This window comes from Schistocerca americana, chromosome 6 (assembly GCF_021461395.2).
Source record: "Schistocerca americana isolate TAMUIC-IGC-003095 chromosome 6, iqSchAmer2.1, whole genome shotgun sequence".
Classification (NCBI taxonomy): Eukaryota; Metazoa; Arthropoda; class Insecta; order Orthoptera; family Acrididae; genus Schistocerca; species Schistocerca americana.
In genome coordinates, this window is record NC_060124.1 from 647,283,592 (window position 1) to 647,296,982 (window position 13,391).

General features: G+C 39.0%; 1 pseudogene; it reads left to right on the plus strand.

Annotated features, from left to right (window-relative positions):
- LOC124620365 overlaps positions 1–13,391 on the plus strand; it is a 123,523-nt pseudogene that overhangs the window by 36,493 nt on the left and 73,639 nt on the right.

Here is a 13,391-nt window from a genome sequence, read left to right on the forward strand (position 1 = left end):
CAAATGTTTTTATTGTTGTGATCTTCCATCTGAAGATTGGTTTCATGGAGTTGCCCATGCTAGCTTATCCTCTGTGACCCTCTTCACCTCTGGGTAACTACTGCAGCGTACAATAACTTGAACTTGCTTACTGCAGTCAGTTTTTGGTCTCCTACAGTTGTTACCCCCATTATATTCACAGATGACCACATATTGTGGAAATTGCATATTGTAATGTAGGATGCAACAATAAGGTACAGAAAGTTTCTGTTGAAAATTACGAATTATTTAGGAATAAAGGAGATGGCTCACCAAAAGGCAGAAGCACTGTCTCATCGATAGGCACACGAACAAAAGGTATGTAGAATGAGATTTTCACCGTGCAGTGGAGTGTGCACTGATATGAAACTTCCTGGCAGATTAAAACTGTGTGCCGGACCAAGAGTCAAACTTGGGACCTTTGCCTTTCGTGGGCAAGTGCTGAGCTATCCTTGCACGACTCACGACCCATCCTCACAGCTTTACTTCCACCAGTACCTCGTCTTCTACCTTCCAAACTAAAAGGTACGTTACTTGACGAGCTTCCAGAATGCACTTTCTTTTTCTAGCTGTAGGGAAAACATGTGCGCGCGCCCACACACACACACACATACACACACACACACACACACACACACACTCTCTCACATGCGCATGCATGTCTCCTTATGCTGTGGTTGCTCAACTGCCAGCTCTTTACTGGCCCATGGTGAGTGTTCTGGAGTGAGGTGGGGCTTTAGAGTGGGGTAGGATGGGGTGGGTTGAGGCAATGTGAGAGATGGAGAGAGATGGGAGGGGTTTGGAGGGAAGCATTTAGTGGCTCGTGGGAGAGTGGGGAGCCATCTGTGGGCTAGCTAGGGGTGCAGGTAGAGGGGTCAGGTGCCAGACAGCTGGGCACTCATAGACTAGGGTGTGACGTGAGATAACAGCACACAACTAGCTGATTTGCGAGGGGGGAGAGAGGGGTGTGTGTGTGGGGGGGGGGGGGGCTGGGAGTTAACTTGGATTTAGGCCAGGAAGCAAAGGATGTGCTGTAAGTATGGCTACGAAAGTTGAGTATTCTTAAATAAGATCAGCTGGTGCCAATGTATTGGAAAGTAACTGGCACACAAAGTGCAATTGTGGCTCCTTTTTCTTTAAAAGTTTTAAATAGTCTGCAGAGCAAATTGAATTAGGAGGATCAGGCATTTGTGTGGGTCTAGGAAAGTAAATTGTAGAGCCAGATAAAAGGCGCACAAGACAGGAGGGGTACTACTACTCATCACTGCTGTATCGTGCTACTAGTACATGTCAGTGTGAGTGCACCGAGAGTGGTGTTGCCGTACATGCGTCTTTAAATTGGTCACCGACTGATCATTGCAGGCTGGCTGCTGGAGGCCGTCTCTGGGAGCCAAGCGTGCCGTGCGGTCCCTGCCGTGCCATCTGCTGGTGACTCGCACATATATTAGTGTGGAACAGTGCTGACTGACTCTCTGTGTGATTCTAGTTTGTAATGTGCACATCAGTGTTCTGTGTCTTGTTGAGTCCTTAGAGGCACATTGTTCGGAGGTTATTATTAAAGCCTTATTTGTGTGACTTGGATCACACTTCAGTATTTATTTATTTATTTATTTATTTCTTGTTCCATAGATCCAGTTAGTGAGTCAATCACAAGGATATGGAACGTGTCAAATTGTACAGGTTTCAATTTAAACTATACAAGGGCAATTCAATGGCAAATTGTACATAGTTTAAGTAAGACATACTATAAATACAGTAACAGATACAATATCAGCTAGATAACATAACAACCATTTGACAGAAAAAGGAGTTTCAAATAAAGGTTAAAGGCAAGAGCACAAAGTTAAATCAGATATTAGGCCTACAAGAGTAAATACATGTATAGCCAATCTGTTGTTACAAAAAGTGAGCTAATTCCCAAATGCACAATAAAATCAATTGAACTACTTCTAGACACAATAAGTTTAGTGATGGTATACATTTTCTTTCAGGTATTCATCCACAGTATAATAAGATTTCTCTGTCAGGTAATCTTTGAGAACTCGTTTAAATTTTGGCAGTTCTGTATGAACACATTTGATATGTAGTGGTAGAGCATTGAACAGCTTAATGCTGGAGTAGTAAACTCCTTTTTGTACCAGAGTGAGACGTTTCATTTCTAAATGTAGATTGTTTTTGTTTCTAGTGTTATAACCATGGAATTTACTGTTGTCTTGGTAGATGGAATAATTTTTGCACACAAAGGTCAGCAAGGAAAAAATATACTGTGAGGCAGTTGTTAGGATACCTATCTTCCGAAACAAATGCCTGCAAGAGTGTCTTTGATTAACCCCACACGTTATTCTGATTGCTTTTTTTTTGGATGGTGAAAACTTGTTTTGCAAGTGGTTGGTTCCCCCAGAATATGATAGCATATGACATCAATGAGTGGAAGTAGCCAAAGTAGGCAACCTTAATAGTGTCAACTTCAGCCACTGAAGAAATTACCCGTAGTGAAAATGTTGCCGAGCTAAGTTTTTTACATAGATGAAGAATGTGAACTGACCAATTACATTTACTGTCTATGTAAGCACCCAGGAATTTTGTTTCTTCAACTTTCTGTATTGGTTGATCTCTACATTTTATGTCAATTTCATTGGGATTACTTTGTGATGTATGGAACCTCATATAATGAGTTTTATCTGCATTGAGTGAGAGACCATTTGAGGAGAAACAATTTAAGATGTCATTAGAAACAGTAGTTGTAGTTTTTTCAAGATCATGATCAGTCAAATCGTCAATTAGAATTGTGGTATCATCGGCAAACAGGGTAAATTTGCTGTTTGTCTCAGAACAAAGAGGAAGATCATTAATAAAGATGAGGAAAATCAGTGGGCCCAAAACGGAGCCATGAGGCACACCACACGTTATCATGCCCCATTCAGACGAGGCAGGTTCTCCAGAAGAGCCATTTAGCATTACAGTCTGCTTCTGATCCTGTAGATATGATTGTACCCACAAGCCAACAGTACCACCTAAACCATAGTATTCTGCCTTTTTCCAAAGAATTTGGTGGTTTACACAGTCAAAGGCTTTCGTAAGATCGCAAAAAATACCCACTGGAGACATTTTTTTGTTAATGGCTTCCAAAACTTGGTTGCTGAAAGAGAATATTGCCTGTTCAGTACAAAGACCGGCACGAAAACCAAACTGATTTTTGCTTAAGATACTATGGAATTTGAGATGGTCTACAATCCTCCTGTGCATGAGTTTTTCTAGAATTTTCGAGAAGGTAGTTAATAGGGATATTGGGCGATAGTTTGTAACAATGCTTTTATCCCCTTTTTTAAAGAGAGGAATCACTACAGCCAACTTAAGTCTGTCAGGGACAATCCCATCTTCTAGGGATGCATTGTATATGTTGCATAAGGTGGGACTAACAAATTTATAACAGTGTTTCAGTATTTTACTAGAAATATTGTCCACACCAGCAGAATTTTTGTTTTTTAATGATCTAATTACTCTTATGACTTCGCTTACAGTAAATGGAGATAAGGATAACTGTGGGATTCTGTTGCTAATAGCTTTCTGTAGGAGGGACAATGATTCTTCCATAGAACCATTACAGCTTGTCTTCTCTGCTGCTCTCAAAAAGTGGTTATTAAATATTTCTGCAACCAACTCAGGTTTCTTTATGATACTGTAACCTGTTTTAATCTCTACCTGAGACATGTTCCCTGTTGTCCTGCCAGTTTCCCTCTTTATTACATTCCTTATAGTTTTAATTTTATTTTCTGAGCTTTCAATTTCTGATTTTATGCACATACTTTTAGAATTATTTATAACCTTCTTGAGAATGCTACAGTAAAGTTTGTAGTGTTGTCATTTCTTTGGATCATTACAAGTCCTGAGAGAACTGTATAACATCCTTTTTGTTCTACAAGATGTTGTTATCCCTGTAGTGATCCAAGACTTCTTGGCATTGCCTATATGACTATTTCTAACTACTTTTTTTTGGGAAAGATGGACTCAAATACAGACATGAATTCATTTAAAAATGAATTGTACTTTTTGTTTACATCTGTTTCCCTATCAACTCGGCTCCAGTCTATCTCTTTTAGGCTATCACTGAATTTTTTAAGGCCCTGTTCATTTATTATCCTAAAAGATTTCCAAGAATGCTCGGAACTGTTGCACACACTGATGTAATTGAGCCTAAGCAATTGACCACCATGATCAGAAAGGCCAAGGATTGGATGTACAATGATCTCATTCCATGTAGACTTATCTATAAATATATTATCTATCAGACTTTTACTGTTAACAGCAACCCTAGTTGGGAAATCTACTATTGTCATCAGATTATAAGACTCCATTAAATGTACTAAATCAGCTTTACTATTGCTCTCATTTAGGAAATCAACATTAAAGTCACCAGTAATTATCAAGTTCTTGGACTTTGAGTACAGTATGGATAATAAAGAATCTAAGTGCTTAAGAAATACATTCAAATTCCCTGAGGGAGATCTATACAGTGCTAACACTACAGCCGTGAAGTCATTTACAGTAATCTCAACACCACATACTTCAATTTGTTGCTCTATACAATGGCTCTTTAAATCTAATGCATTGTAAAATATGTTGTTTTTTACATAAATTACCACTCCACCTTTTTCCATGATGGTTCTTGAGTAATGCGCTGCCTGACACACAGTATTACTTGGTTAGTACATCACCACAAACATATGGACCGGGACTGTACATGCTTTGACAGTTTGCTACGTCTCTCTCTTCTAGGACTGACATGGTAGCTGCCTTGCATTTCTTAATGACTCTGACCTTGTCAACCACAAACCGAATCTTAGTACAGTCATGATTTCCCTGAAGAGATTACATGACAGCAGAGACTTGTAAAATTGTGTTACCCATTTCTCTAGCCAGTGAAGATTCATTCTATACCTTCAGATACAGTGTCATTTAGGAGTAGAACAGCAAGAAATACGTAGCTCCTCTAACAGTAATGACAGTTTATCACCTCCCAACACTACATGTGCCAATGTTTCAGTGCATTTTTGAATATGTTTGTTAACAGATTCATCAACACAACAAAAATTTACAATCTCAGTAGCATCTTATGTCTTAACTCATACTTTACTATTCATCAGAATCTTCATCGCTGCTCTTTGATTCGTCAGAGCTCCCTGCTGTACTTTGTTTTATTTCATAGTCAGAATTAGTTGAAATACCACCTACCGTATTTACCCAAATCTAAGCCGCACTCAAACCTGAAAAATGAGACTCGAAATAAAGGAAAGAAAAAAAAAAAAAAATCCCGAATCTAAGCCACACCTGAAATTTGAGACTCGAAGTTCAAGGGGAGAGAAAAGTTTTAGGCCGCACCTCCAAATCGAAACAAAGTCAGTCCATTGTAATATGAGACACAATTTAGGTCGAATGAATGACGATACAGCTACAGTAGTTTGGTTCGAGTCGTAAGCTTAGCAGTTAAGCTTTACCAGGTAGCCTTTGCTATGCGTCAGGCGCTCCATCCGTATTTATACTGGTACCCTTCCTTTTTCATGTGCTTCATCTGGTTTGAATCAATTGCTTATTTTGCTTTGATCTGATAAGTGCCGTTTTCCTTGTTATAGGCGTTTATGTCACTCTAAGCTGAAAATGCATTACTGTACTGTGTCATGCATTGTTTGTCGCATTCTGATAGTGCGTGTTTGCGGCCTGTCGTCACTCGTGGCATGGCTTGCTTTTGTACACGCTACCGCTGCCTACAATTTTAAAAAAAAAAAAAAAAAAAAAAAAAAAAAAAAAAAAAAAAAAAAAAAAAAAAAAGGAGAGAGAAATCATCTCATTAGCGAAACAATGGCAAGAGACTACTATTTGTTGTTCCTTACACTGCTGCTTTCTTTGATAATGATCAACAAGAACCAAATAATAGACTGCGTATGATAGAACATGTTCTGAACGAGAGTTAGGTGAAAATTTTTCTCCATTTGAAAATCTTTGCGGCCGCTTCTTTAGTACATCAAATTCTGCACAGAAATTAGAGTCATCTTGGATATAAAAATCTAGTCAGTTGCCGTGCTTCATTTCTGACTGTATCACTATTAGGCATAAGAATAATATGAATATAAACATGACACGATACGTATATTCTTCCGCGTTTGCTGTTGTCTCACTCTAGTTTCGTAGTTTATTAGGCAGACAGGATTTAAATAAGATAGCAGCAAACACGAAAGAATACGTGGCAAAATGTTTATATTCGTATTACTCTTATGATGAAGAGAATACTGCATGTGATTCACATTTCATCAGGTTCCTATTAGCAACCGTCTCTTCTCACAGGTAGGAAAAAATTCGGAACATTGAGTTGGCCATATTGACAAACATCCCAAACAGTCTTGCCGGTCGGATTTTCGTAATACATTGAAGTTCTGCTACATTCGAAGATGAACAATACGGAATTTGTATTTACTTCGTTGGATAATGTATGAAAATTGTCTTCCACCTTTTTTTTTTTAATTTATTTACTGACGCAGAGGTTTTGGCGCCAGTATTTATCTTTGTGCCTACGAAGCATGCCTGTGTAGCGCTACATATATTCGACGGCAGAAATTAGTTGTTTCAGCACCTACTGACATTTTTCAGAACTTCCACTTGCTTTGCACTCAATTCCAAGCCGCATGCTTTTTTTTGGATTACAAAAACCAGAAAAAAAGTGCGGCTTAGATTTGAGTAAATACGGTACATCCTCTCCTTTGGATTCAACTTCTTAAGTATTATATTTCAAGTCAACACCTGCTAATCTGTGAGACCGAAATGATGAGCCATACTACTCTATTTCACTGTACCTGTATGTTTCATTTGTATAACATTTTATTCCATCATAGATGCTGCACTTATAGTTTCATATATGCATTGCAGCAGCAGACACAATAAAAGTAGCAATCAGCAGTGCTTAGTTTGTTGAATGGGTAAAAAATATGCCATTGTCCCAGTTCCACATATCCCCAAAATTTGATTCTGCCAAATTCTGTACTCTCTGAAATCGAATGTTTAATCCAAAGATGAAAGTGAACAAGTTTGATGCAGTATTGCTAATATTGTTTATTACTCATCTTGCTGAATGAAGTGCATACCGTATCCTTTCTGAAAGGTTTGCAGAAGTAATGCACATACCAGTTTTCTAAAAACTTACATTGAGATTGTGCTCTCCTTCCTCTTGTACAAATTAGTAGAGCCCTTCGGATTACTCCACAATATGCCTCTTGGCAAGGTGGTAACGACAGTATTATGAAAAGGATAGATTGGCACTCACTGTATAGTGTAAATGTGTTGCTGGCAGGGGGGGGGGGTGGGGGTGGGGGGAAAGGAACACCACCTATTATTAAACACGTAAGCTTTTGGTGCAAACCCCCCCCCCCCCCTTCCCTCACACACACACACACACACACACACACACACACACACACACACACGCACACGCACACACATGCGCGCAAATGCAGATCACACATACATGACCACTGTCTCCGGCTGCTAGGGCCAGACTGGGAGCAACTGTGCATCATGGGAGAAACAACGGTTGGGTGTGTGTGTGTGTGTGTGTGTGTGTGTGTGTGTTTTTTGTCCACTTTGGAAGAAGTCTTTCTGATGGAAAGCTTACGTGTTTAGTAGTCTTTTTGTTGTGCTTGTCTGTGACCTAACATCTCCTGTATACAGTGAATAGCAATGTATCTTTTTTATAATATGGTCATTACTCCAGCCTAGATTTCTATTGTTTGTTTCCTTTTAAGACCTTATAAAGACAGTTACTGACAATTTCTTTTTTCTTATTGGAGAAAAGTAAAACCATATGGGGGCCAGACGTAGATTGTAAATGAATATGGAATAGAGTATTTTTATTCTCCCTGTATGCAGTGTCAATAACGTCACCTCACACACTTCATTTCTGGCAGCACCTCCTTCTCAACACATGACTGTCCCCCACCACCTCACCATAGTCTTCAAGTTATATCCTATAGCACTTCTGGGTGGACAAATAGATGAAGGATGTAGTTTAAAACAGTATAACTAAACTTAAAAGTCAAACTGCCCTTTTATAGAGACTGCCATCATTATTTAAACATACTAAACAACATCAAAACAGTCAAAAGAAATTTTTTTTCAAAAGAGCGGAAAATTGTAGTGAAATTCATGAGAGGATTGTTTTAAATTGTTATATCTTAAATCAATAAGTATGTCAGCATTTCCCAGGATTTTCTGGCTTAATTAAGACTAGGTCATGCCACCACAGTGGTCAGACAGTGGACTTGACTTCCAGAGGACAACGGACCCGAATCCCATCGGGCCATCAAAATTTGGGTTTTCCTTGATTTCCCTAAATGATTTAAGACAAATGCTGGGATGGTTCCTTTGAAAAAGATGACATTCGGCTGAGGAAGCTAATTTCTGTGGCATGTCTGATGACACAGTGCTGGTGGAAGCACGAGTATTTCAGAGCACACCATTCATTGCACATTGTTAAACATAGGGCTCTGCTGCAGACAACCCCTGTATGTTCCCATGTTGACAACACAGTTGAATTACAATTTCTGTGGCTCAGGAGCATTGAGATTGGGCAGTGAATCAATAGAAATGTGTCATCTGGTTGAATCATTCGAGTTTCGCATTACACCTACTTGACGGTTTTGTGCACATACACTGTCAACAGAGTGAATTGGTGCTTGAAAGGTGCACTTTGCTACAGACTTAGGCCAGTGGGAGCAATATTATGCTATGGAGGACATTCACCTGGTCTTCTATGGGTCCTGTGGTAGTAACTGAAGGCTCCATAACAGCTTTGTTCTGTGTGAACATTATTGTGCACTGTCCGCACCCTGTCCCTAATGAAGGTGACATGTTTCAACAATATGACTTTCAGTGTCACGAGGCCAGAATCAAATTCACCCCTTCTGAATCTGATGGAATACATCTGCGATGCTATCAGATACCAGTTCTGCACCCAGAAACCACTGATCTCCAATTTATGGGAATTACATGACCTGTGCTTAGACATGCGGTGCTGCATAATGCTGGGAACATACCTCACATAATGCTGGGAACATACCTGAAATTTGTTGAACTTGTCCCACACAAAATCACTGCTGTATTGTGTTCCAACAGTGGACAAACACATTATCAAACAGGAGGTCATAGTGTTTTGTCTCATCAGTTTATATATTCAATGCTTGAATGAAAGGTGTGCTCTTTTCCTTTTTTCTGGCATTGCGTGTATGTGTAAAGCGGGATGTTCTACCATATGGGCTTGTTTATATGATGGCTGTCAGTATTACCACCTGCACAGATACTAAATGCTCCTTTTCTGAAGACCTTTTATCTTGAGAACACTTTCAACTTTGTTTCACAAATGGCAGCACAGTTTCATGTAATTGTTAAAATAACACTTTCAGCAAAAGATGTGTGCGTTGGAGTGGGGAAAAAGATTGGAGATGTATGTAGTTTAATTTTCATAAATTGTTAAGAAGGTTAACAGCTTGGCATGCTAAGATAAATTCCCACATTCTCTAAAAAGAGAGAAAAAGATTAATTTAACAGAATCAGTGAGGTATACAAATATAACAACAGACTTGTAGAACCATTATTTTGTAGGTTAGATTAGATTAGATTCAGCTTTTGTTCCAAGACCCAAAACATGAGACGATTCTCATGGGTGAGTAACATGCCAGAAAGTATAACATAAAAAATATAAAACATTTGAATACCCTGATCATTTGTCAGGAGATTGTCAAACTAGGTGAATACAATACAAACTGGAACAGCTAATATTTTCAGAATTGATACGCTGTCAGACTGAAACATTGTTATGCACTATTAATAAATTTATCAAACAAAAAGTACATAATCTTGACTGTTATGACAAAGTGCTCTCAGAACTGAAATCTAACAGACATTCTTATTTAAGCTGGCCTAACAGCCACTGTTAAGATATTCATCTATTGAGTAGGATGAGTTACCTATCAAAAAGTCTTTCAAACTCTGTTTAAACCATGCTTTATCTGATACCAAGTTTTTAATGGTGTCTTTCTTCCACAGATAAATTGTGTTGTAATGCGAGGTTTTAATGAAGATGAAGTGTGCAGTTTTGTGGAGTTAACAAAAGAGAAAAATGTTGATGTAAGATTTATCGAGTACATGCCTTTCAGCGGCAACAAATGGAATGATGGGAAGATGGTCTCATTTAGTGAAATGGTCCAAATAATTAGAAAGCAGTGGCCTAATTTTGATCCTCTGCCCAATGGGCCCAATGATACCTCAAAGGTACGTGCAGTATTACATATGAACATACATTGAAAATAATTTAATGTTTATGACTTACTACCAATCACAATAATTCTTCACATCTGCTGGTGGTATGAGAGATGGACTGGTTTAGTTACATATTTCTCATCCCATTCAGTAAGTCTGTCCTGGCCTGGGTTTCTCTGCAGCTTTTCTACAACTCTCCCCATTTCCTAAACCTTGACAATCCTTTTCTTTCTTCCCTTTTCCGTCCCCTTATTGTTTCTGCCAGAAGAAGAAGCCACTGGCTCCGAAAGCTTGCACATTTCCATAACTTTAAGGGGAGTTACAAGGGGAAAACATTCTTTTTCACTTTTTCGGGTTTTTACCTGATTATAAAATTTGCAATTTTCCAAATAAAATGATATGTATATTACTTATAAACTTGCGTGGGAAGTATTTTATTTTATTTTCTAAAATATAATCTACACTAGTTGAAAATGTTAAAATTTTTACACGCATTACTTCAAGACCTAATAAAATCGGTAATTTTTTATATACAGGGTAGTCCATTGATCGTGACCGGGCCATATATCTCACGAAATAAGTGTCAAACGAAAAAACTACAAAGAACGAAATTTGTCTAGCTCGAAGGGGGAAACCAGCTGGCGCAATGGTTGGCCTGCTATAAAGCGCTGCCATAGCTCAAACTGATATCAACTGTGTTTTTTTAAATAGGAACCCCATTTTTTATTGCATATTCATGTAATACGTAAAGAAATGTGAATGTTTTAGTTGGACCACTTTTTTCGCTTTGTGATAGATGGCGCTGTAATAGTCACAAACATATGTCTCATAATTTTAGACGAACAGTTGGTAACAGGAAGGTTTTTTAAATTAAAATACAGAACGTAGGTACATTTGAACATTTTATTTTGGTTGTTCCATATGTGATACATGTACCTTTGTGAACTTATCATTTCTGAGAACGCATGCTGTTACGGCGTGATTACCTGTGAATACGACATTAATGCAATAAATGCTCAAAATGATGTCTGTCAACCTCAATGCCTTTGGCAATACGTGTAACGACATTCCTCTCAACAGTGAGTAGTTCGCCTTCCGTAATGTTCGCACATGCATTGACAATGCACTGACGCATGTTGTCAGGCATTGTCGGTGGATCACGATAGCAAATATCCTTCAACTTTCCCCACAGAAAGAAATCCGGGGACGTCGGATCCGGTGAACGTGCGGGCCTTGACAACCAATCCACCTGTCATGAAATATGCTATTCAATACTGCTTCAACCGCACGCAAACTATTTGCCGGACATCCATCATGTTGGAAGTACATCGCCATTCTGTCATGCAGTGAAACATGTAGTAGTAACATTGGTTGAACATTATGCAGGAAATCAGCATACATTGCACCATTTAGATTGCCATCGATAAAATGGGGGCCAATTATCCTTCCTCCCTTAATGCCACACCATACATTAACCTGCCTAGGTCGCTGCTGTTCCACTTGTTGCTGCCATCATAGATTTTCCGTTGCCCAATAGTGCATATTATGGCGGTTTAGGTTACCGCTGTTGGTGAATGATGCCTCATCGCTAAATAGAATGCATGCAAAAAATCTTTCATCGCCCTGTAATTTCTCTTGTGCCCAGTGGCAGAACTGTACATGACGTTTAAAGTCATCGCCATGCAATTCCTGGTGCATGGAAATATGGTACGGGTGCAATCGATGTTGATGTAGCATTCTAAACACCGACGTTTTTGAGATTCCCAATTCTCACGCTTTTTGTCTGCTACTGATGTGTGGATTAGCTGCCCCAGCAGCTAAAACACCTACTAGGGCATCATCATTTGTTGCAGGTCGTGGTTGATGTTTCACATGTGGCTGGACACTTCCTGTTTCCTTAAATAATGTAACTATCCGGCGAATGGTCTGGACACTTCAATGATGTCGTCCAGGATACCAAGCAGCATACATAGCACACGCCCCTTGGGCATTTTGATCACAATAGCCATACATCAACACGATATCGACCTTTTCCGCAATTGGTAAACGGTCCATTTTAACACAGGTAATGTATCACGAAGCAAATACCGTCTGCACTGGCGGAATGTTATGTGATACCACATACTTCTATGTTTGTGACTATTACAGCAGCTGGCTGGAGTGGCAGAGCAGTGCTAGGCGCTACAGTCTGGAAACGCGCGACCGCTACGGTCGCAGGTTCGATCCTGCCTCGGGCATGGATGTGTGTGATGTCCTTAGGTTAGTTAGATTTAAGTAGTTCTAAGTTCTAGGGGACTGATGACCTCAGAAGTTAAGTCCCATAGTGCTCAGAGCCATTTGAACCATTTTTGACTATTACAGCCCCATCTATCACAAAGCGAAAAAAGTGGTCCAGCTAAAACATTCATATTTCTTTACGTACTACATGAATATGTAATAAAAAATGGGGGTTCCTATTTTTAAAAAATGCAGTTGATATGAGTTTGACCCATGGCAGTGCCATCTACCAGGCCAACCATAGCGCCATCTGGTTTCTCCCTTCAAGCTAGACGAATTTCGTTCTTTGTAGTTTTTTCATTTGATGCTTATTATGTGAGATATTTGGCCCGGTCACTATCAATGGACCACCCTGTAGAAAGCTGTGGATTGCTGTGTTATAAAGGTTAAATTATGTGTTTGTATTGGTAGCACTGTCAAAAATAGTATCGTATCTTTTCATAGTATAAACATGCTTTGTATATCGAAGTGCTAACATTTTTCTGAGGAATAGTGACGAATAGACTGGTAAATCTCTCAAAAAGTATGACTCCAAAATGAAGTGTTTTTAAGAAATGTGGGTTTCATGGTAATAAATTTTTGAATAAAGAGAAACATTGTGTTCAGCATGTGGTGTGTGAAGTTACAGACAATGGAATACTCGCAAACTCATGAGTATCTAGAGAAACACCCATTAGTGCTTCGAAGATTAAAATAAAACATAGTGATAACACAGTTATCTCAAAACAAAACTCATGTAAATGGTAGGTTAGGTTATATTCTGATACATCTACACATCGTAACAGGGGTGTTAT